The following is a 21,575-nucleotide window of genomic DNA, read 5'->3' on the forward strand; positions in this document are numbered from 1 at the left end:
TGAGATGATTCTGCAAAACGAATGTGGAGAGAGAGCAGGGAGATGACGTCCTCTTTCTCTGACTGCGTTATCTGGTGTAGGATGTGGTATTTAACATCCTTTGGCCTTTCTATACCCCAAATGGCAGCATTTGCTACCTACAACGTGCAGGGAAGTGAAACTGTGTCCTCAGGCATGTTCGTTGTCTGATTTCTTGCAACTAGAAAGTCATGAAAACCTAACTACAGATATCTATTCCCAATTTTTCTTACTGGCTCAGTAAGTGGTTAAAGCATTTTAGATGTCACATTTTAATAATTCCAATGGGTAAATCAGACCCTAGGTCACACAGGTAACCCAAACATGGACGGGTGACCACATAACTGCGTTAATAGAATTTTTTCAGTGATTTGAGATATATTTGCAGCTGGAAAAACCACGGATAAGATTGATCTCATGGCAGCCGCTTCGATGCGGCTGTCACTTGACAGCCACTATTATTTTGAACAATCCCTTTCTATCTATTTTTTAATTACGTAAACATTACAGCTCTAGTTACCAAATTTCTCAGGAAGATAGTCAATGAGGTAATGTTTAGCGTAAGTATTCTTTTGGGTTATATAAAAGGTTTGTTTCAACAAAAAATTAGTTCCATACACATGTTAAGGAATCACAGCAAATGCCTAGTTACAGGATGATGATTACCTTGATTTCAAGCGAGGCAGTGAAAGGGTGTGTGTGCTTCGTGCTGCAAAGAAAGCATTGACAGAATAAATGTGTTCATGCCTGGAACTGGGGCAGCAAAGAAAGAAAGTGAAGTCATGAGTTACTTCATAGTTTAAGCCTGAGTAACTAGGACTATGATGATAGATATGAGGGCGATTTGGTGAAAAGCTTGGTTGGGAGATATAAAGATGAGATTAATATTAGATAGATTGAATTTTCTTGATTTGGGAAAGGAATCATTTATCAATGCCAAAACCTTGTGGACTGTTATTTGAGAAAATCAAACCAATGTGTACCACTCCCTCCTTCTCTTTCTCTCTGTCTCTCTCTTTCTCTGTCAATAAATATTGCAAGAAAGAGACCCAATTCTATGCCAAATAATTTCAGTGCCTGAATGTTGTCTAATAAATAAATCATTCAGTTGTTCCAAATGCACTGTGGACAGATGTGTGAGGTAAGGGTCCTAATATATATAAAATCTACTTTTGAGGAGAGACCAGACACTTTCACCCTGAGATCTCTCTTGCTTCCGTCTCTCACTGAGACAATCTAGGATATCAAGTCCGCAGTGTTCCTTATCCAACATCTCGAGGGAGGAATAGCTGGATGCATGGTTGAATCTGTTGTCCTGGGAATAAAGTCAAAGGTTGCAATGTGAAACATCTTCAGGAAAAGTGCTGCATGAGGAATTACCAACTAACCCACAGCCTGCAGTTAATGGAACACTGCACGCCCAGTGTAATTACAAGCTTGGCTCAAGAGTCCAGTATTATAAGGAAGTGAAATCCCTTAATTATCTGGGATTAAAGAGCAGATAAAGTCAGAAGACACAAGGACAGACAGAAAAAGATGAACTATACTCAGAAAAGTTTTTAAATGACTAGCTTTAGGTTGTAAATATCTTTCTCAAGATTTTAAGGTTGTTTGGTCACATATCTCACACATTACCATACAGAACACGAGTTAGAGTCACTATGTTAGTTCTTTAATATTTCACACCTGGTGTCATATGCTATCGGGGTATAGGCAAAGAATCAGCCATCTCCAACAGAGTTTACGAATGAATATGTTCTCCAAGCCAAATTAGGATAAGGATGAACACCTATCTGCAAATTTTATATAGAATATGCAAATGCAATGCAATAAAAAATTTCATATCATAGTGTTTCGTGTTTTCACGTCATTTCAGATGCGTGACAGTTTGTGGATCCGAGGTGCCTAAAATCCAGAGATTTTTGTTCGTGATATATTATCTAATGCCATTTCATAAAGCTGAACTCAATCTCCACATACTGAGAGAACAAAAGTATCATCCCATTAATGTTACAATACGTGCGAAAGATTTATTTGCAAGCCATCAATGTTAGAACCTGAGACATTAATATTTAACATCATTGACCAAGTAGTAATTAAATACCGATGTTTCTATTTATTATGGTCTTCCCATATTGTAGCAATTTCCCAACTGGTTTCAAACAAGAATGCAGAATTGGATGTTTGTAACTAAACTGAGGGCTGGGGTCTATCTATAAGCTCCTATTCAGGGACTTTCTTTTCTGGAGGAGTAGAGAACACTTGATCAAGGAGCACCAGTGGATGAGGCACTCCTGTGAGATCCTTTGTGGGAAGGGGAAGGAGACCCCAACCCCAGGGTGCACAGGGCCAAGGGGAAGACCCTTCTCTCCTGCACTGGCAGTCTTAGGGTTAAACTGGTCTCTTGACTTGGAGGTTTATTTTCACAGAGGGAGGTAGCATGTGGGGCAGAGCTGAGGCACCATGACAGCATCAAACTTTCAGGAATTCCTGATAGATATGCTGAACAGAATCTGAGCTCTTGGAATCATACAGCTAGAATGTAGGAACGCTGGACGTTTGTGTCAATGAAATTTAATCTCGCTCAAATGAAGCTGAACCCCCCAGCATTTCATTTATAAAGCGTATACAGGGATAGTAGGACCTGAATGAATTTTTAAAAAGTCTGACATGCTCTCCCATTAAAAAAATGCATTTAATATTTTAAGCATTTTCAAGATGGATGTGAATTATTTGGGTAAACACAAAGCCCTAAAGGGGTATGAGATGACATCCTTCCAGGGTAGAATAATAATAATTCTTATTATTATTATCATGATTGTGACATCTGTCTATATCTATAAAAGTGTTTGGGATCTGATCGGGATTGTACGGAATCTACAGACAATTTGGGACTCCCGCCACATTCTGGAGTCTCTCCTCCGCCTCCTGCTGTTCCTCTCGACCCTGGCCCTGCTGGAGTGCAGACTTCTGCCTAGAGATGAGGCCTGCTCTGCGGTCTGGTCCTTGAGCAGAGTGGAGACCAGAAGTGGTCAGACTAAGACAAGGAGTCTCAGAAGCCTTCTCGAGGGGGATGAGAGGCTTTGATTCAGGACCCTCCAAGGGCCCACGGGCACCATGATCCACTGGCATGCTATCCTCTCATCTGAGTGCAGCCAGCCCTGCCAAGCCCTGCTTCGCCCCAGCCTGATCCTACCCTCACCCTGCTCAAATGAATTGAGAGGACTCATGCCAGGGCCTGGGTTCCCACCCCACCTACCTGGTAAGTGGCTCACACAGGGCCCTGTGGAGGAGAATTCCAGAGCCCTGGCTCCAAGGGAAAGTCCTTCCCTACCCCAAAAGCCCAGGGAGGAACCAGAGTGAGAGTGTAATGCGTTTCCAAGACCCTGACCCTGGAAGAGTCCTGATGCCTCCAGCACGGCCCCCCAGGCACCAGAAGCTTCAAAGATGCTGAGCCATTGGTCCCTAAAGACCTGGACTCTACTTTCTTGATGGTGGTTACTGGTTGTGTTACAAGTTTCAAAAATGAACTCTGATGACTTCAGAGAACCTAGAGCAATGAAAACGGCAACGTTAGTTAAACTTGCTGGTTGACCAGCTGTTCACATGCGTTATCTCCTCTGAATGCAAAGAAGACCCCTGAGGGTAAGTACATTTACTGCTTCTGTTTTATATACAAAAAGTGGGGTTTAAAGAAGTTAAGTAACGTTTCAAATAGACAGATCTAAGCTCTAAAACAAGTCCTCCTTCAATATCCTAAGTTCTCAGCCAGCACATAACACTGTCTACTTCAGGAAAGTGCCTTAACATTGCTTCCAGTTTCATCCTATGACAAAAATTATATTTCTCACAAAACCTATAAATTTTTTTCAAACACTATGATGGCAAAGAATTTTCAATAAATGTCTATGCCTTTCTCATCTCTCCTATCCTCAACAACAAGGCTTCTCTCTTCTTTCATCTTCACTCTTCTTTGCTCACCTTCAAAGTGGACTTAATAACGTTAAGGATATTTAGGATCATTTCTTTTGTAATAAAAAAATACAATCTCAGAAGCAACAGGTGTCATAGGGTAAAAATAGCTCATTGTGCATTACACTCTCACTATTCATCAAACCCAATCTGCCCAAGTCTGAAAGAAGAAAGAGGTAAACACAGCCTCTAAAATTATTCTTGTATCTTATCCTTGAGTCTCACATATTAATTAATAAGGAGAAAATGGAGTGCTCCATATTTGATAACATTGAGGTTCATAGACCTCCATATTCAGACCTTATTTGGATCTTAATTCCTAGAAACCAAATATTTACAAAAATACATTTATTTGAGACAATCAAACATTTGAATTTGCACAATATTAAATGACTTTCAGGATTCTTTTCAAAATTCTCTTAGGCATGACAATCATATGGTTGTTATACTAACTTGACATACATACGTATCTTTTTCAATTAGAAATGCAGAGTAAAGTATTTGTGGATTAAATGATATGTCTAATATTTGTTTTAAATACTCCAGCAATAGAGAAAAAAGGACAGAGAGAAGCGAAGAGGGGATAGAAGGAAGGAAAGAGAAGTGTGAGGTACAACCTATCAAAAAAGACTGGGAAATGTTGATAGAAGTCGGTGCCGAATGACACACACGAGAGTTCATTATACTCTTCCTGCTACTCCTGTGTATGCTTGACATGACAAAAAGTTAAAAATCAAATACTTTATAGTGGAAAATAAGATCCAATCGTTTGCTTTCAGAATCTTTACAAGCAAGTACACGTCTTAATTTTGATCCTACCTCCCTTTGTGAGGATAGCGCTGTAATAAAATACAGCCCGTACAGACTAACAAGTAGTAAACGTCTCAAAGAATGTGCAAGCCAGTCTAGCCTGTAATAGCGCAGGTCGGTTCACTTTAGTGCCAAGGCTAATCATGGCTTATGGGTGGTAATGAGAAGGGAGAAGTCAATTTCATGACATACAAAAGGCTGCCCTCAGACGTGTATGGCTTCTGTGCCTAATTAAGAGCTCCTTTGTGAGGGCAGGAAGTGGGGGGAGAGGCCAATGAGGGTCACAGCCAATACACTAGGAATTCAGCAAAGTCACATGTGGTGAGAGAGCTCGATGCCTTGTGGAGTGGATCGACAGAAAGGAAGGCAGAGGAGGGAGGAAGAGAGAGAGAGAGACAGAGAGAGAGAGGAGAGATGGTCTGGCATTGCTTTATCCCACGCAACGGAAAGCGATTTTTCCAGGTCTGGCCGTGGTCTCTCCAATGATGCAGACATCCTTAAATGCTGAAAGAGGTGGCAGTAAACATCTGTTGAGTTCAGTTAAAAAAAAAAAAAAGTGCTCATTATCGGTCCACAGGGTGAATATAATCAATGCAAAATAAGATTCAGGAGGTTCTGAGTTCCACATTTACCTTGAAATGATCTAGATTTAAAGCAGAGTTGAATATTTCATAATTAATTGATAGAATTCCCAAGAACAGAATGATGATAACCTGAAAATAAATTTATCTACTTAAGACTCTGAAACTGCCTTGTGTGTCTGTCTGACTGGAAGAGAAGTAGATGCCAAAAAGGAAGCTGTAAATCAAGAAGGCCATGAAGCATTCTGATTAGAGAGGGCACTTCTGTTTCTAGCCTAGCTCCCCCGGCGACGTAGTCAGTGTTGTCTGAGGACCATGTGTGGTAAGAAGTGTGTCAGCGAGAGAAGCGGGTAAGCTGTGTTACAGCCCACGCGCTTTCCTGAAGTCATGAAGCAGGTTCACATCGTTGCAGAGGAGCCCGTCCTTGGGATTTCAAATGACACGGTGACACTGCCCTAAAGTACGAAGCCTCTTGTCACGTCCTGGGCTGGTAGGGTAGGCGTGCAGGCACTAGGATGCAAGCGGACTTCTTGTTCTGTAAAAACATCCTATCGTATGCGAGATGCCCTGAGTGGTGTGTACATATTCATTCTCCTTACAATATCAATGTGGTCTTGCTTCATTCTCTGACCTAGATACCGTGCCACAATAAGCCTACATGTCCTAATTTCCTTTCTTTGTTTTTTCTATTTTCTTAAGTTTATCTTTTGAATTTTTTAAATAAACTTTTCTTTGAGAGTAGGTATAGATTTACAGAAAAGTTGAGATATTACAGAGAATTGCTAAACCCCACACCCAGTTTCCCTTATTACTAACATCTGATATTAGTATGATACATTTGTCACAATTCATGAACCAATATTAATCCATTGTTACTCATGTCCATATTTCAGATTTCCTTACTGTCACTTTTGAAAATTAATTGCATCACAGAAGCAACCTACTTGTACATTATCTTAAAGTCTGTTAACACTTGAAGTGTATCTTCACATTTAATAATAGTAAATAAGGCAGGATCAATATTATTAATCCCATATTTTTTGAATGAAGAAACTGAGGTTCAGAAATGATGTGACATACTCGTTAAATAATGAGAAAGAGAACAATAAGAATAAAATTAAGAATGTCTAACTCTTCCTAGTCTACCTTGATGAGTCATTCCTCACTTACAGAGAAAATGTGATTTAATTGGAAGCATGGTATATTTACATATTACATATTACCTGTCATTCTTGACAGAAAAGACCCATCCATCGATAGCCACAAAACTTTTTTTTTTTAACATTGTGGGAATTAAATAAATAGAAAGCGGAGAAAGAAGTCTATGCTATAAGAGGTCAGAGACACAGGAAATATCATACTAAAACAAATTCCTTCCTTGTTTCTAGTTACCTGCTCATTTATTCCTGAACTACTTATTGATTTTTGTATATATCATGCTTATATTAAACTATGCCCATAATTATGTACTCTGTACAAACAACAAAGAAATGTTCATTTTCCCAGATTAAAGAATTCAGTGTAAGCCTGAAAAGAAAAACGTTTCAACCACCTCAGAGAACATGATCATAATTGTTTAATGGTTTGTGGATGTCTGTCCTCTCTTATTATCTTTCTCTTTCTCTGCCTCTTCTTTCTGAATCCAGGTGTGGAAAAGTATAGAAATTAATATTAACCTGAATCTGATTATTTAACTCTTCAACATTTCATTGGATTATGTTGACTTGGTAATTTGATTGCTCTGTAGATATGAGCTGCACTGATTGCATTAAAATATGTAAAGGAAATGAGGAAATATCACCAGACAACATGGGAAAAGACGCATGGTTCCCCACGTCCTCCAGGGAAAGAGGTGGGATGGTAAGTAACACGCCGTCCTTCCAAGTGTCTTTTTGCTCTGAAGAGTTTCTCCCTTATTAAGACAAGGTAACCCATTACTTTCCACCAAGGCTGTGAATTTTCACATGGAGTGAAATCTTCTAAAACATATCCCATGGTCTTATTAAAAATTAGGTCTTGGCTGTCCTGCTGGAGAAAACTATAATTTCAGGGCTACTGGGGAGGGGGTGCATTAGTAAGGAAGCAGGCACAGGGGTCCAAGCCACAGGGCCCGATGGAGAGGCAGACTTAGAGACTCGGAGGAGTAACCATGGAGACAAGGAAGCAGCCCTGGAAGTGAGGCTCCCATCCAGGAGCAGGTCCCAACAAGAGGGAGGGGCAAGCCAAGTGCTGTGGCTTCAGGGTTATGTGGCATCAGGAGTCTGACCTGGTCTGCAAGTAACTCCTTTCCAAGACCTGCGGATGGTAGGCTGAGATAGCACACTTGCACTGCTGGTGGCATTGACTCAGAAACTGGGAGGAACCAAAATTTGCACAAATGGTCTGGCTTGAGGCTGCAAAGGTAGAAGGTTGAAGACCAGCTGTAGCAGCATGAAACCTTATAATCTACCAGGGGAATGTCCTTAATATCTGGAAACTGATGGGGAAAAACACTTTGCCAGATAAAACATACAGTATCTGGTTAAATTCTCATTTCAGATAAACACTGAATAGTGTTTTTTGTTTGTTTGTTTAGTGTAAGTATATCCCATGTGTGCCCTTCTAGTTTTATTTGATAAATGTGACAGTCCTAGATTAATACCACCTATGGTTTCCAAGATTCATTGGTAGGAATTCCTACAAAAATTTAGACGCAAGAATTTCCTGGGAGCTCTCAAAAAGCCCCCATCTGCACAGAAGTAGCCTGAGAAATATTTCCAAACAGAGAGAATATTGTCCATGCTGACCACTGTCAATCATGTGTTCTGCCTCTGAGAGCCATGTTTAAAGTGTAAGCGCTATTAACAACCCAATTCTGATGTCCACTCTGTCTCATGTTTCTTACTCAGAACCCTTTATTTTTGCTGCTTATAAAGTATTTTTTGGATGTGGGGTAACATTAGAGCCACTGGCACTTGTATTTGATGGTAATCCATGTAATATACTTCCATAGATTTATTTTGGAAATGCTTAGGTATGTTTCAAAGCCATATTTATAGTTTTACAATATATTCAACACAATTTAGATTAAGAGAAAAACCCATAAGCTTCTCTGAATAATTCAGAGAGCAGTCATTTGATGCTCATTTATTAAATATGGAGGACGTGGCATTTATGTGGTGCTTTTAGAGCTTCTGTGTACATAAATGACAATTGTCAGTCTATCCTGAAATAAAAGGCACAATCTTCCATTGACATTACATTTTCGTGGACAGTCCGCACGTCGTTCTTCCTGAGGTTATAAATTACAGTATCTCCCTCCTGAAACATGACAGTCAATTAGCCACTCTCTAATTTCCGAACAGCCAACTCACTCCCGAGAGGGTTTCTAGATTAATTCGGCCATTCAGCCCATAAGCAAATTGATAAAGATTTTTTTCTCCATTGTAACAGAATTTATTAATATTTTGACGTTGTTTTTCATTGAGTATACATTTACCTGCACTGAGAATTCATAATATCTGTACTGCCCAATCTGTATCCACTGGCTGCATGTAGCCATGAGTACTTGAAACAGGTCTGGTCTGAACTGAGAGGTAGGTAAGTACCAATACACACCAGAGTTTAGAGATTTATCATGAAAAAACTGTGTATAATATTTTATACATTGATTACATGTTGGAATGATAAAACTTTTGAAGGAGTGCGTTAAATAAAATATATTAGTAAAATTTCACCTGTTTCTTTTTACTTCTTGATGTAGCTACTAGAAAATCTTCTATTGAGAAATGCAACCCACATAATATTTGTTGGGTAATGCTGCTTCAGACAACAAACTTCGTGGGCGTGGGAACTGAGCTCCTCTCAAGATGGTTTATATTCTTACGACGGCTCTTTGAACAGTAAGCATTTTCATCATCTCTACTTCCTCACTTGTGCTGACTGTGACATTCAGTGAAACCGGGCTTCTGTTTTTACCCTCAGTAGTGCATCTTTTCAAAAAACATTTTCATAATCATTATTCATATTGGTTTTACAATATACAACCTTCAGTCTTCACTTAACAGGCCTTTATACTTGACTGAGCATTGCTGTCAACGCTCTTCGCAAAGCTCTATTTCTCTGGGTTCTGTGCCACTACTCTGCTGATTGTCTATTTATTTCTCTAATGTCCTTTACTCCATCCTCGCTGTGGATTCCATCATTGTCCCTGCCCTGAAGGGTGTTGATTGTTTTTTCTCTAGATAAATTGTCTCCTGTTGTGATCCCATTCGATCTGATGGTTGTAACTACCACCTATAGACTGATCTGTTTTTTTTCAAAAAGAAAGCTGAGAGTTAATTCACCCTGTGTGTGGGCACAAAGGCCAGATTCAGCCTGGGAGAAGGCTCTCAGGTGACCAAGGCAGACACCAGCAGTTGGAGTTTAGCTTTCTGAAGAGATAAAGCCTGTGATATACGGGCAGGGAATCAACAGTCTCTTCGACACGGCTCACAATCACAAGGATCTATTTTTTGTGTCTGCAGATCTGTGAGTCAACTGATGTCCGGCTGAGGTAGGCTGGGCTCAGCTGGAAGTCACAGGCAGCTTGTCTGCTGTCCTTGGCTCCAAGCTGTGGGTTTGATTCCAATCTCTTGTTTTCCGGGAAGGTTCCAGGTGGATGGGGTTGTGACTACGAGGAATCGTTCTCGAGCAGGTCACCAGAGAACACACTCTGAACAGCACACGCCACCGACAGGGGCAGCTCCCACATCACATCCTAACTCAGCATCCATGAGGAGGTGGCAAGATACCCTCCGCCCACAGCGGGAACGTACCCTATGGAAATCCAGTGTTTGAGGATTTTAAACCTGTCCTCAAGTGTTTCCTTATTTTCAAGTATTACTGCCATTATTATGCTACTCAGGATAGGCTACAGTGTAAGAAGTGACCTCAGGAGCACTGCCAGTCTTGTGGCAGAGAGAAAAGAGAGACATTGTCAATCCCAAATTGGCTCATAAAGCTTTTCTTTGAAAATGACATGCTTGATTTCTATCAACATTTCATTACCCAGAGCACAAGTCCAGCCATTTCTAAACTCAGCAGGGCAGGGATGTTTATGCGTCCCACAAGAAAATAAATAATTGTGAACAATGCAATCTGCCCCTGAATTCAGGAATGGATCATACTTGCAAACTTTATAATTCTTTTTGCTTGTGACACCACTGGAGTGCATTTAACATTGTCCCTGAATTTAAGTATATTAAAAAAATATGTAATAATCTATGGGTTTGTGGAGCTGAATTTCCAGAAAAGACTGACAACTTTGTTTGGACCAATCTCCTGCAGTGTATAGTTCTGTAAACTGGGTTTTTTTTTAATTGTGCAATTTGAAAATAAATCCTGGCCACAAGGATTTGCAGAGGCAAAAAGTCCAGGATGTGACCTAAGCATTTGGCATTATTTTTCCCACTGAAGAATTGTCCAATTATAAATGTGTGGAATGAAAGACTGAAAGGCTGACATTGGGTTTCTTAGGCAGAAGCAACATGGACTTTCTACCCAAAATTTGGTTGGGTATTCAGAGACTCCTGAGCCACACACAGAAAGTTTATAACTCACTCAATGAGGTTTTCTGGGAAGGTTTCCAAGCAGTTGTGAACAGGGCTTAAGGAGAGAAGGTCGGGGGTGGGTTGGGTTACATGGTAGTTTGTGGGCAGGGATGGGACTGTGTCTTGTGTGGTTTGAACTTCCTGCCGATGCCAAAGGAGGGGGGTCTTGGGTATCAACTTGCACGGATGGGGGATGGGAGGGAGAGGGGAGGAGAGGGGCTTGAAGCCATCGACAGTCAAACGTCAAAAGTGAAGTCAGGGGCTTCCCTGGTGGCACAGTGATTAAGAATCCACCTGCCAATGCAGAGGACACGGGTTCAAGCCCTGGTCCAGGAAGATCCTACATGCCACGGAGAAATTAAGCCCGTGTGCCACAACTACTGAACCTGAGCTCTAGAGCCCGTGAGCCACAACTACTGAGCCCACATGCCACAATTACTGAAGCCCGCACGCCTAGAGCCCATGCTCCACAACAAGAGAAGCCACCGCAATGAGAAGCCCCTGTACCGCAAGGAAGAGTAACTCCCGCTCGCCGCAACTAGAGAAAGCCCGCATGCAGCAATGAAGACCCAAAACAGTCAAAATTAAATAAATAAAATAAATAAATTTATTAAAAAAAAAAAAAGTGAAGTTAGATTTGTTAATACAGCCAAGCACAGCTTTCAGCCTGGAGACCAAATATTAGGGCTCAGAATTTCCAAGATACATATTCCACGAATTGGGTTGAATTTCCAAATTTCACCATGTAAGTAGAGTAAAGCAGAAGAGGCTAGTCCCACAGACAGTGAACAGTAACACTGAAACATCTACATAACTATTTGGAACAAGGTGATATAAGATATTTAGAGCACATAGCCTTTAAGGAAGAAAAATAAATAGATCCTCTCTGAAGGAGAGATAATCTCATTCATCATCTCAATTTATCTCTATATTCATAAAAATATCTGATATGCAATCACAAAGAAGCACATATGCAGCAATGCACTGTATAACACTTGCATAAAAAAAGATGAGCCACTGACAGCTGTATCTCAGTCAGCTTGGGCTGCCATAACAAATATCACAGACTCACAGACTCGGGACTTAAACAACATAAATTTATTTCTCACATTTCTGGAGGTTGGAAATCTGAGATCAAGGTTCTCGCTGATTCCATTCCTGGTGAGAACCCTCTTCCTGGCTTGTAGATGGCCGCCTTTCTCTGCATCTTCACATGACAGAAAGATAGAGAGAGAGAGAGAGAGAGTGAATTCTTTGGCATCTCTGCTATCTTATAAGGACACTAATTCTATTGGATCATGGCCCCACCTTTCTGACCACATTTAACCTAGGTTAGTAAAGACCTTGTCTCCAAATATAGTCACACTAGGGACTGGGGCTTCACAACATATGAATTTTGAGGGGACACAAACATTCAGTCCATAATATATACAGTAAGATCAATAGCAAATCAACATAATGGGATTATCAGGCATAAACATTTTTAAATAACTATGATTAATAAAAAATAAAATTCAGTGACAAAGAAAGAAGCCACCCATTTATAAATGAGCAAAGGACTTCCATAGACATTTCTCCAAAGAAGAAACATAAATGGTCAATAAGCACATGAAAAGATGCTCAATGTCACTAATCCTTAGGGAAATGGAAATCAAAACCACAATGAGATATAACTGTACGCACACTAGCATGACTACTATCAAATAAGCAAACAAATCAACAGACAGACAAAAACAAAACAAACAAACAGAAAACAAGTATTGGTGCAGATGTAGAGAAATTGGAAGCCTGTGCTTTGCTGGTAGAAATGAAAGTTGGTGCAGCCACTACGGAAAATGCAGTTCCTCAAAATATTAAAAATAGAATTATTGCATGATCCAGCAATTCCATTTCTAGTTACATAGCCAAAAGAATTGAAAGCAGGGACATGAAGAGATATCTGCACCCATGTTCACAGCATTATTCACGATAGTGAAAAGGTGGAAACAGTCCAAATGTCCGTCGATGGATGACCCATGAAAGGATGAAGGAAATGTGGTCCATACATATGGTGAAATATTACTCGGTCTTGAAAATGAAGGAAATGCTGACAAAAGCTACAACAGAGATGAAACTTTAAGACATTTTTTCTAAGTGAAATAAGCCAGTCACAAAAGGAAAAATATTGCATGATTCCACTTATATGAAGTACTTAAAGTAGTCAGATTCACAGAAATAGAAAGTAGAACATTGGTTGCCAGGGGCTGGGAGAGAGGGGGATGGGAAGTTAGTGATTAATGGGTGAGGGGTTTCAGTTTGGGGTGATGAAATTTTCTGGAGATAGATGGTGGTAATAGTTGGAAAACAATGTGAATATACTTAATGCCACTGAATTGTACACCTAAAAGTTGTTGAGACTGTAACTTTTATAGTTTATATGTTATACCACAATTAAGAATAAATAAAACTAATAAATTTATTATGGATAATTCCTGTAGAGAACTGAAAGTGACATAAAAGAATCACGTGAAAAAAAAAAAACAAACCAGCAACTCCAGAGCTTAAAAACACAATAACAGTAATTTTAAAAATCGGTGGATTTAACAGTACATTAAAGGCAGCTGGATATAGATCTGAAGAACATTTTAAACCTGAAGCATAAGAAGTCAGAAAATAATAAAACAAAATAGGACCTATTATCTAACTTGCTTGTAAAATCCATCTTCTCTATAAAACTTATTAAAGACTTCAAGGCACAGATTTGAAAACCTTCTCAAACTCCAAACAAGGAAATAAAAATGAACCACCTGGGTTTATCCTCATAAAACCCAGAAAGAGTCTTACAAATATCCAGACCAAAAAAAGTCATTAACTTCAAAGGACAATATAACTGACATATGACATCTCAACGCAGCCAGAAAAAATGTGATGACATTATACATGTTGACAAAAAATATGCCAACATAGGATTCTGTGATAAGGAAATATATTTTTCACAAATGAAGGTAGGATAAAGACATTTTGGACATGCCAAAATTAAGACAATTGTCTATGAACAGACATGCACTATAGGACTTTGGAGGATATTTTTAAAGTAGGAAGAAAATGATCCAGGATGGAAGGAAGGTGATAATTATCAATAGAAAGAGCAAATAGGCAAATCTAAATAAATATTGATTGTACAAAATAGTAAAATAGTGCCTTGTGGGATTGAAGTTATATATAGAATTTAAATACAAGCAAAATTTCACAAAACTTGGAAGCAGTTGATGGTGTTAAACATTTCATGGCTTTGGATTATCTGAGAATTGATAAAGATTATTTTATTAACCTTTGCGTTTACCTTTATATTTAGCCATTTTTCTAAAAGAGTATGTAATTAACAAGCTAAAAGAGTAGAAACTGAAATTACAAAAAATCAGTAATTCAAAAGAAAGACAGTTCAATTAAAAAAGACAAAGTGAAATCAAATAGTCAAATAGGAGAGGTAACTAGAATAGCTATCACAATTAAGATGAAGGCTGGAAGGTTGAAAATAAAACAAAACACAACTGCATTTGAAGATACACAACATAATATACACAAACAAAAAGCTGAAAATAGTAGGATGGAAAAAGTTATACTGTGCAATCACTATCAAAAAAAATTTTTAAATATGTAACTACACTAATATCAGATAAAGCAGACTTCTTTAAGAAAAGATGCAATATGAGAGAGAAAGAGAAAACAATTTTAAAGGTAAAAGTTTTAATGTCTCAAATAAAAGTTTTCCCCTTTAAAGATAGTTTTAATATGACAATTAAAATCTGTATGCAATAGACTAATCTATATCTTAGTGGTAGACAGGTGAGTAATAAAACGAAGAGACACAATTCTGTATGAACGTAAAATATTTGGGCAGCATGATGAACTAACATTATCTCACTGAACATAAAGAACATGGCACCCATCAGCTCCAGGGTACACATTTTTCTCAAGCACACAAAGCGTACTTACCAAAATTGACCACAGGCTGGGGCAAATATTAAGTGTCTACAAACATCAAATGACTCAACTCATGCAAAGAATAGTTTCTAAATACAGTGGAATTAAACTACATAATGACAATAAAAACATTTACAATTCCACATGTATTTGAAAATTAAGCAATGTATTTTTTGGATAACTTATGGATGAAAGAATAAGTTATTGTATATCAGAGTGTGTATAAATTACAATAACAGAGTATATTTTGGACTAAATGAAAGTAAAAAAATATATGACATTGAAGCAGCTAAAACTGAGTTTTAAGGAAAATTAAATCTTTAAATACATATATTAGAAAAAATATATAGCTTATAAACAGGTATGTCAGCCTTGACCTCAAGAAGCTATAAAGAGTACAGCAAATTAAACCCAGTATAATTTATGGAAGACAGAAACTCATATTTTCATCCAAATAATGCAGGAAAGCATTTCAGAAAATGAAACAGTAATTGGTGATAAAAATCTATCACCAAATCAGGTAATGAAAAGAAAGGTGTTTTCTGTGATAGATTAGCCAAAAAATATTATAGCAACTATAAGAGTTAATGGTGAAAAGCGGAACAAATTCCTTCTAAGATTAGAAACAAGACAAAGATGGATTGAGTTGATTCACTAATTTGAGAAATCATTGTTCTAGAGGTCCTAGTCTGTGTAAAAAGGCAAACAAAAGATAGCAAGCAAATATAGATTATAAAGGATAAAAGAAAACCAACATTATTCACAGATGTCATGTTTGTTTGGGGGGAAAATCCAAATGTGTTTCAAGATAAGCAATTCTAATTAAGCAAACTTAGCAATGGTACTGAATATAAGAGGAATATATGAAAAATGAATTTCATTCTAGAAGTGCCAGCACGAGCTACGTAAAAATCTATTTTTGGAAAATAAAAATTTTAAAACTACCATTTACAGTGACACCCAAAGCTCCAAGTGTTTATGAATAAATTTAATGAAAGATGTGCAAGAACTCACAGAAACTAATATTATTAAGACAAATGAAGACATACTTCAAATAAAATGACTAATATCCCATGCACATGTTTTAAAATACTTTATATTGTAAAAAGTGTGTCTCACAAAATTATGCATAGATTTAAAGAAATCTCAATCAATATCCAAGACAGTTTTTTTTTTTGGTGTAGTATTTGATAAGCCTACTAAATATATAAATATCTATATGTATTATATATATAAACAAATATATATAGAGAGAGAAATGTAAAAGGCCAAGATATCAAAGAAACATTTTAAGAAAAAATGGTGGGGGAACTTTACCAAGTATCAAGACATTTTAAAGCCACATTCACTAAGTCAGTGTGATGTTAACATGAGGATAAGCAACTCAACGAATGGAACAGAATATGTAATACCAAAAATAATTAACTCAAAGGAATAAAACACTAACTTTAATTTCTGACAAAGTATAGACCCAACAGAATAGTGAATAAGGAGTCCTTTTCAGTACTTGGTGCTTGCTTAATTAGTTAGATAACTATATAGAAAAAGAAGGAAAAAAAAAAAAAGAAATTTGACCACAACCTTACATCATAACCCAAAATAATTCCAAATAGATTGTTGACGAAAGTGTGAAAGATAAGCATTAAACTTTTTCTGTAAAAGTCCAGACAGTAAATAAACAAGATCTCTTGCAGCTGCTCAGCTATGCCTTTGCAGAGCCAAAGCTTCCTTAGACAGGCTTTGTGAATGGGCGGGGCTGGATTTGGCCTGCAGGCTCTAATAAAGGAGAATGTACTCATTCTAAAGTAATCGTAATCTAATTGTAAAGAAAGTTTTGTCAAACACAATAAAAAAATGTAACCTTAAGGGGAAAGATGAAAAATATGGCTACATTTAAATTAAGAACTTCTCTGAATCAAAGGGTGCAGGTAAGAGAAAAAAAAATGCAAGTCACTGGCTGGGAAAAGTAGCTGGAATTCTAGTTTCTATTAGGAATGCACATGTAAAATCACTTTCGAAAATAGTTTATCATGGTCTATGAAAGAGGAACGTGCTCTGTTGCCATTTCTAGGTAAATCCTTGCAGAAATGTACATATAAATATATATACTAAAATGCACGTACAAGACAGTTCACAACATTATCTTTATTAGCAAACTCCCTGAAACAGCCTAAAATCCTTCTCTTACAGAATGGACATTCAGAAAAAATGGAATATTATACATACAGAACTGAAAAGGAACACAATGTTGTATGAAGAAGGAAGAATTAAATATGAACATATTTAATGCTGAGTGAAAGAAACAACAAGCAAAAAACACACGTTATGATTTCAAAACAGGCCAAATTAATCACTAGCTAATTTTGGAAATAAGTTGGGGTGATGATGGGGAGAAAATCGGGGTGTCATATACGTTATCTCTGGACCTGTAAGGTGTTTTCATTCTGTAGTCATTCATCTAGCTCTGTATCTTGATTTGTGCACTTTTCTGTAGTTAGGTTAAATGGCATTTTATTCTTTCTTTAAGAGGAAAGCATATATATTATTTTTCTAGTCTTTCAGGGTTAAAATACCCAGCTAGTTCATCTGTGAGGCTATATTTATAGTGCTTTATCGTGGTGTTGAGTACAGTCTCTAAGCCAGAATTCCTGGGTTCACATCTTGGCTCTACTTTGCACTAACCATGTGACCATGGGCAAGTTAATTGATATTTTTGTGCTTCAGTTGCCTTAGTTGTACTACAAATAAGAGAGCGCATATGTCATGATTTCTGCTGAGAATTGCACACGACAGTGTATGGATATCACTTAGAGCAGGACACCTAGGAAGCACTACACTTTGCTAGGTTTTTCTGCATTTCAATTCTAACATTTAATCAGACTTTAATCCTGAACATACATAAGTGTTGTCAATTTTCGCAACCCTTTTCATTATAGAAACTTTTTCCAGTAGTCACTATCAAAATGTGGTAATTATTGAAATACTGACAATGAAAAATAATGGATGCCAGCTTGCTACTTCATAACTTGCAGTATTATCCAAGTGTATTTGCATAAATAGGCACATTTTCATGTTCCACTGTGGACCTATAAATCCCTAACTTAAATGAGAGTCAAAAACAAGAGAAGCTAATTCTCTTCCTTTTTTTGTCAATCTTTTGTGTGGAAGTGCAAGCAGATCCCTGCAGGAAGCAGCACGTGGCGGGGTCGGGGAGAAGGGTATACGGCAGCCTCCGCTTCAGTTCTGTGGTCCGGCAGGGTGTGTCTGGCAACTCGAGGCTTTCTTCCCTTGGGTCACTCTGATCCTGTTCAAGGAATCTAGAATATTCTACCTCTCTTGCTTGGATGAATTCGGTTTTATTTAACAGGAGAAAGGGTACTTCACTTTCTTTGTCACTGGTGAAAATACAATGAAGGGTTAATTGTGTGAGTGCAGGAACTACATTAGTAGTAAAATTATAAGGATAATGGGACAGTTCACCCAGCAGTTTACACCCTGTGGTTTACTAGGATCTGCCAGCTGCCCACCCCATCTAGTTTGTGTTGAGTGTGCCCTACATTCTCTTAAGAGTGTTCGGTCAACCTACAATAGAAGCAAACAAAGCAGGCAACTCCCAAGGAATCAGTGAAAGGGAAACCGAGTATTCTGACCGAAGAGGAGTTGGCCAGGACGGTGTGAAAAAAAAAAGCAGTATCTGCAAGCCTGACCCAACTCAGGGTGCCTCGATCCAGACTTGGGAAATCAGTAATAAGCAGAGATGAAAGGATACAAAATAAGAAAAGGGAATTTAGTTTATGTCCCCATTTTACCTAGGATCAGCCCTGGCTTTGTGCCTAAGGCTTTTTGGAAAGATACGAAGCATTAAAATTACTAATTATAAGCACACTTTAAACCATTCCATAAGGCCTTTATGATTACACAAATGCAGACAAACTTTCTAATTGCTGCAATGGGATCCCGTGGTGTCTAATATTGTATTAAACCATGGTACTAGCATTTTAGTTACTTATGCAAAAACCACATCTGCAATTGATAGAAATATTTATCAGTGTGTTCACTAAAATGAAAAAGCACTGAAGCAAGTAATAACATTTAAAACAAATAGGAAGGCCCAAATGAAAATGAAGCATTTGAATAATTACACAGTATGTAGCCCAGAATAAATGATATCAAAATCCACTTGTGTTTCAAATCAATAACATTGAAATGTGACAGAATCTTGATGCTAGTGTATGACAAAAATTTAATCCATAAAAACATACTTGTACAACATTTCCAGACAATGGGATACTTGCAATTTTTCTTTAGTGTAAAACAATTGGCTCCCGGAAGTGATTTTTTTTTCCTAGTTTACTATCGTGTACAACTCAGACATTCCAGATGAAGATTCTAGTGTGGCACATTTATTTTTTAAAGACTGTAGAGGGTCGTTACAAGTTTACATTGATTTTGGTGGACCATTAAAGATATTTTCAGAGAGGTGAAGTCAGATGCACGGTCAGGTGTTCCGTGAATCCATCGTTTTGTTCAGTTTTGAGTGTTTACAACCACACGTGTAAACAACCTCTTCCTGGTTGCACCTCCTAAGGTGTTGTCAGCAACTTCAATTTAACCATTTCTAGCCTTCTGAGGTCCTCATGCGTTTATCCAGCCCTCGATGAATGCACCATCACGCATCCACAGAATTGCAGAAGGTTTCCTACTTCCTCTCGGCCCCTGTGTTAGGAGTCACAGGAAAGGGTGAGGAAAAGGCCATGTCCTATCCATCGTACCTAGTGGGGAAAGCAAGCTTGTGAGTTTGTCTAAATATTTTCAGGCACTCATCTGCACCCTCAAAGAGAGTTCTCAGATTTCGGATCTTAACGACACATCCCCATTTTACCTGGCACAGACTATCATTGAACACGAACTGGAAGGGAGTGCGGGTCTTGGGAGGGCCCTCAAGACCAGGTTGGGTCAGTTTGCAGAGCCCAGACCTGCAGGGACACGACAGGCTGTCCCAGAGCATCCTGTCCTGTGGGAGCAAAGAGAGCAGCTAAAGCATTGAGTACCTGGCAGCCGGCGACGTGTAGAGTGTGGACAGGCCTGAAACATGCTTCAGCCGGGCCTTAATTGTGGGGTGGGCATTGGTATGTTGGGTGTTTTCAACTTCGTTGAGGTATAATTCACAAGTAGACACTGTACTGATATTTATTTAAGGTATAGGAGGTGATGTTTGGTATACGAATATGTTGTGAAATGATCACCACAGTCAAGCTAATGAACACATCCATCAATCCTTCTTACCCTTTGTGTGCATGTGTGGTGTGAACACCTAAGATCTACTCTCTTAGAAAATTTCAAGTACACAGTACAGCATTAACTATAGTTTCCACACTGCACGTTGGATCTCCAGAACTTGTTCATCTTATAAGTAGAAGTTTGTGCCCTTTGACCAACATCTCCCCAATCCCCCCACCCTCCAGCCCCTGGTAACCACCACTCCACATATAAGGGAGATCATGCAGTATAATTTTCTTTCTCTGACTTACCTCACTTAGCATGATGCCTTCAAATGGCAGTATTTCCTTCTTTTCTATGGCTGAATAATATTCCATAATAATATTCCATATATATATATCACATTTTTCTTTATCCATTCAGCTGTTGACAGACACTTAGGTTGTTTCCCAAATCTTGGCTACTGTGAATAATGCTGCAGTGAACGTGGGAGTACAGATATCTCTTCAAGATCCTGATTTCATTTTCTTCAGATAAACACCTAGAAGTAGGATTGCTGGATCACATGGTAGTTCTGTTTTTAATTTTTTGAGGAATCTCCATACTGTTCTCCATAGTGGATGCACCAATTTATATTCCCACCAACAGTGCACAAAGGTTTCCTCTTCTCCTCCTCCTCATCCACACTTGTTATTTCTTGTCTTTTTCAATAATAGACATTCTAACAAGTGTGAGGTGACATCTCACTGTGGTTTTGATTTGCATTTCCCTGATGACTAGTGATGTTGAGCACCTTTTCATGTACCTGTCAGATAGGCTGTACATCTTTTTATTTTTTTTAATAAATTTATTTATTTATTTATTTTTGGCCGTGTTGGGTCTTCGTTGTTGCGTGCTGGCTTTCTCTAGTTGCAGTGACAGGGGACGACTCTTTGTTGTGGAGCACTGGCTCTAGGCCCTCGGGCTTCAGTAGTTGTGGCACACAGGCTCAGTAGTTGTGGCTCACGGGCTCTAGAGTGTAGGCTCAGTAGTTGTGGTGCACGGGCTTAGTTTCTCCGCAGCATGTGGGATCTTCCCGGACCAGGGCCCGAACCCGTGTCCCCTGCATTGGCAGGCGGATTCTTAACCACTGCACCACCAGGGAAGTCCCTAGGCTGTACGTCTTATGACTAACACTCTGTTGGTAATTTTCCCTACACTGAGCTTCTCTTCACACCATTATTTCTTCATTACATTAAGGACTCATAACTGTAAGAGCCCTCAAGCCAACAGATCCTTTGTCTGTATTTGTGTAGGTAGGTTATTCCTATTTGTCAGCCAAGGCCTTTGAGACCCACAGAAGTTGCTGGCATCTCCTGGTCACACAGCAAGGTTCTGAGGGTGAGGATTCCAGAATCTAAGTCCTTAGGATAGAAGTCTACTACCTTTTGAGATGAGAAGA

The sequence above is a fragment of the Balaenoptera ricei genome, chromosome 2, assembly GCF_028023285.1.
Source record: "Balaenoptera ricei isolate mBalRic1 chromosome 2, mBalRic1.hap2, whole genome shotgun sequence".
Taxonomy (NCBI): Eukaryota; Metazoa; Chordata; class Mammalia; order Artiodactyla; family Balaenopteridae; genus Balaenoptera; species Balaenoptera ricei.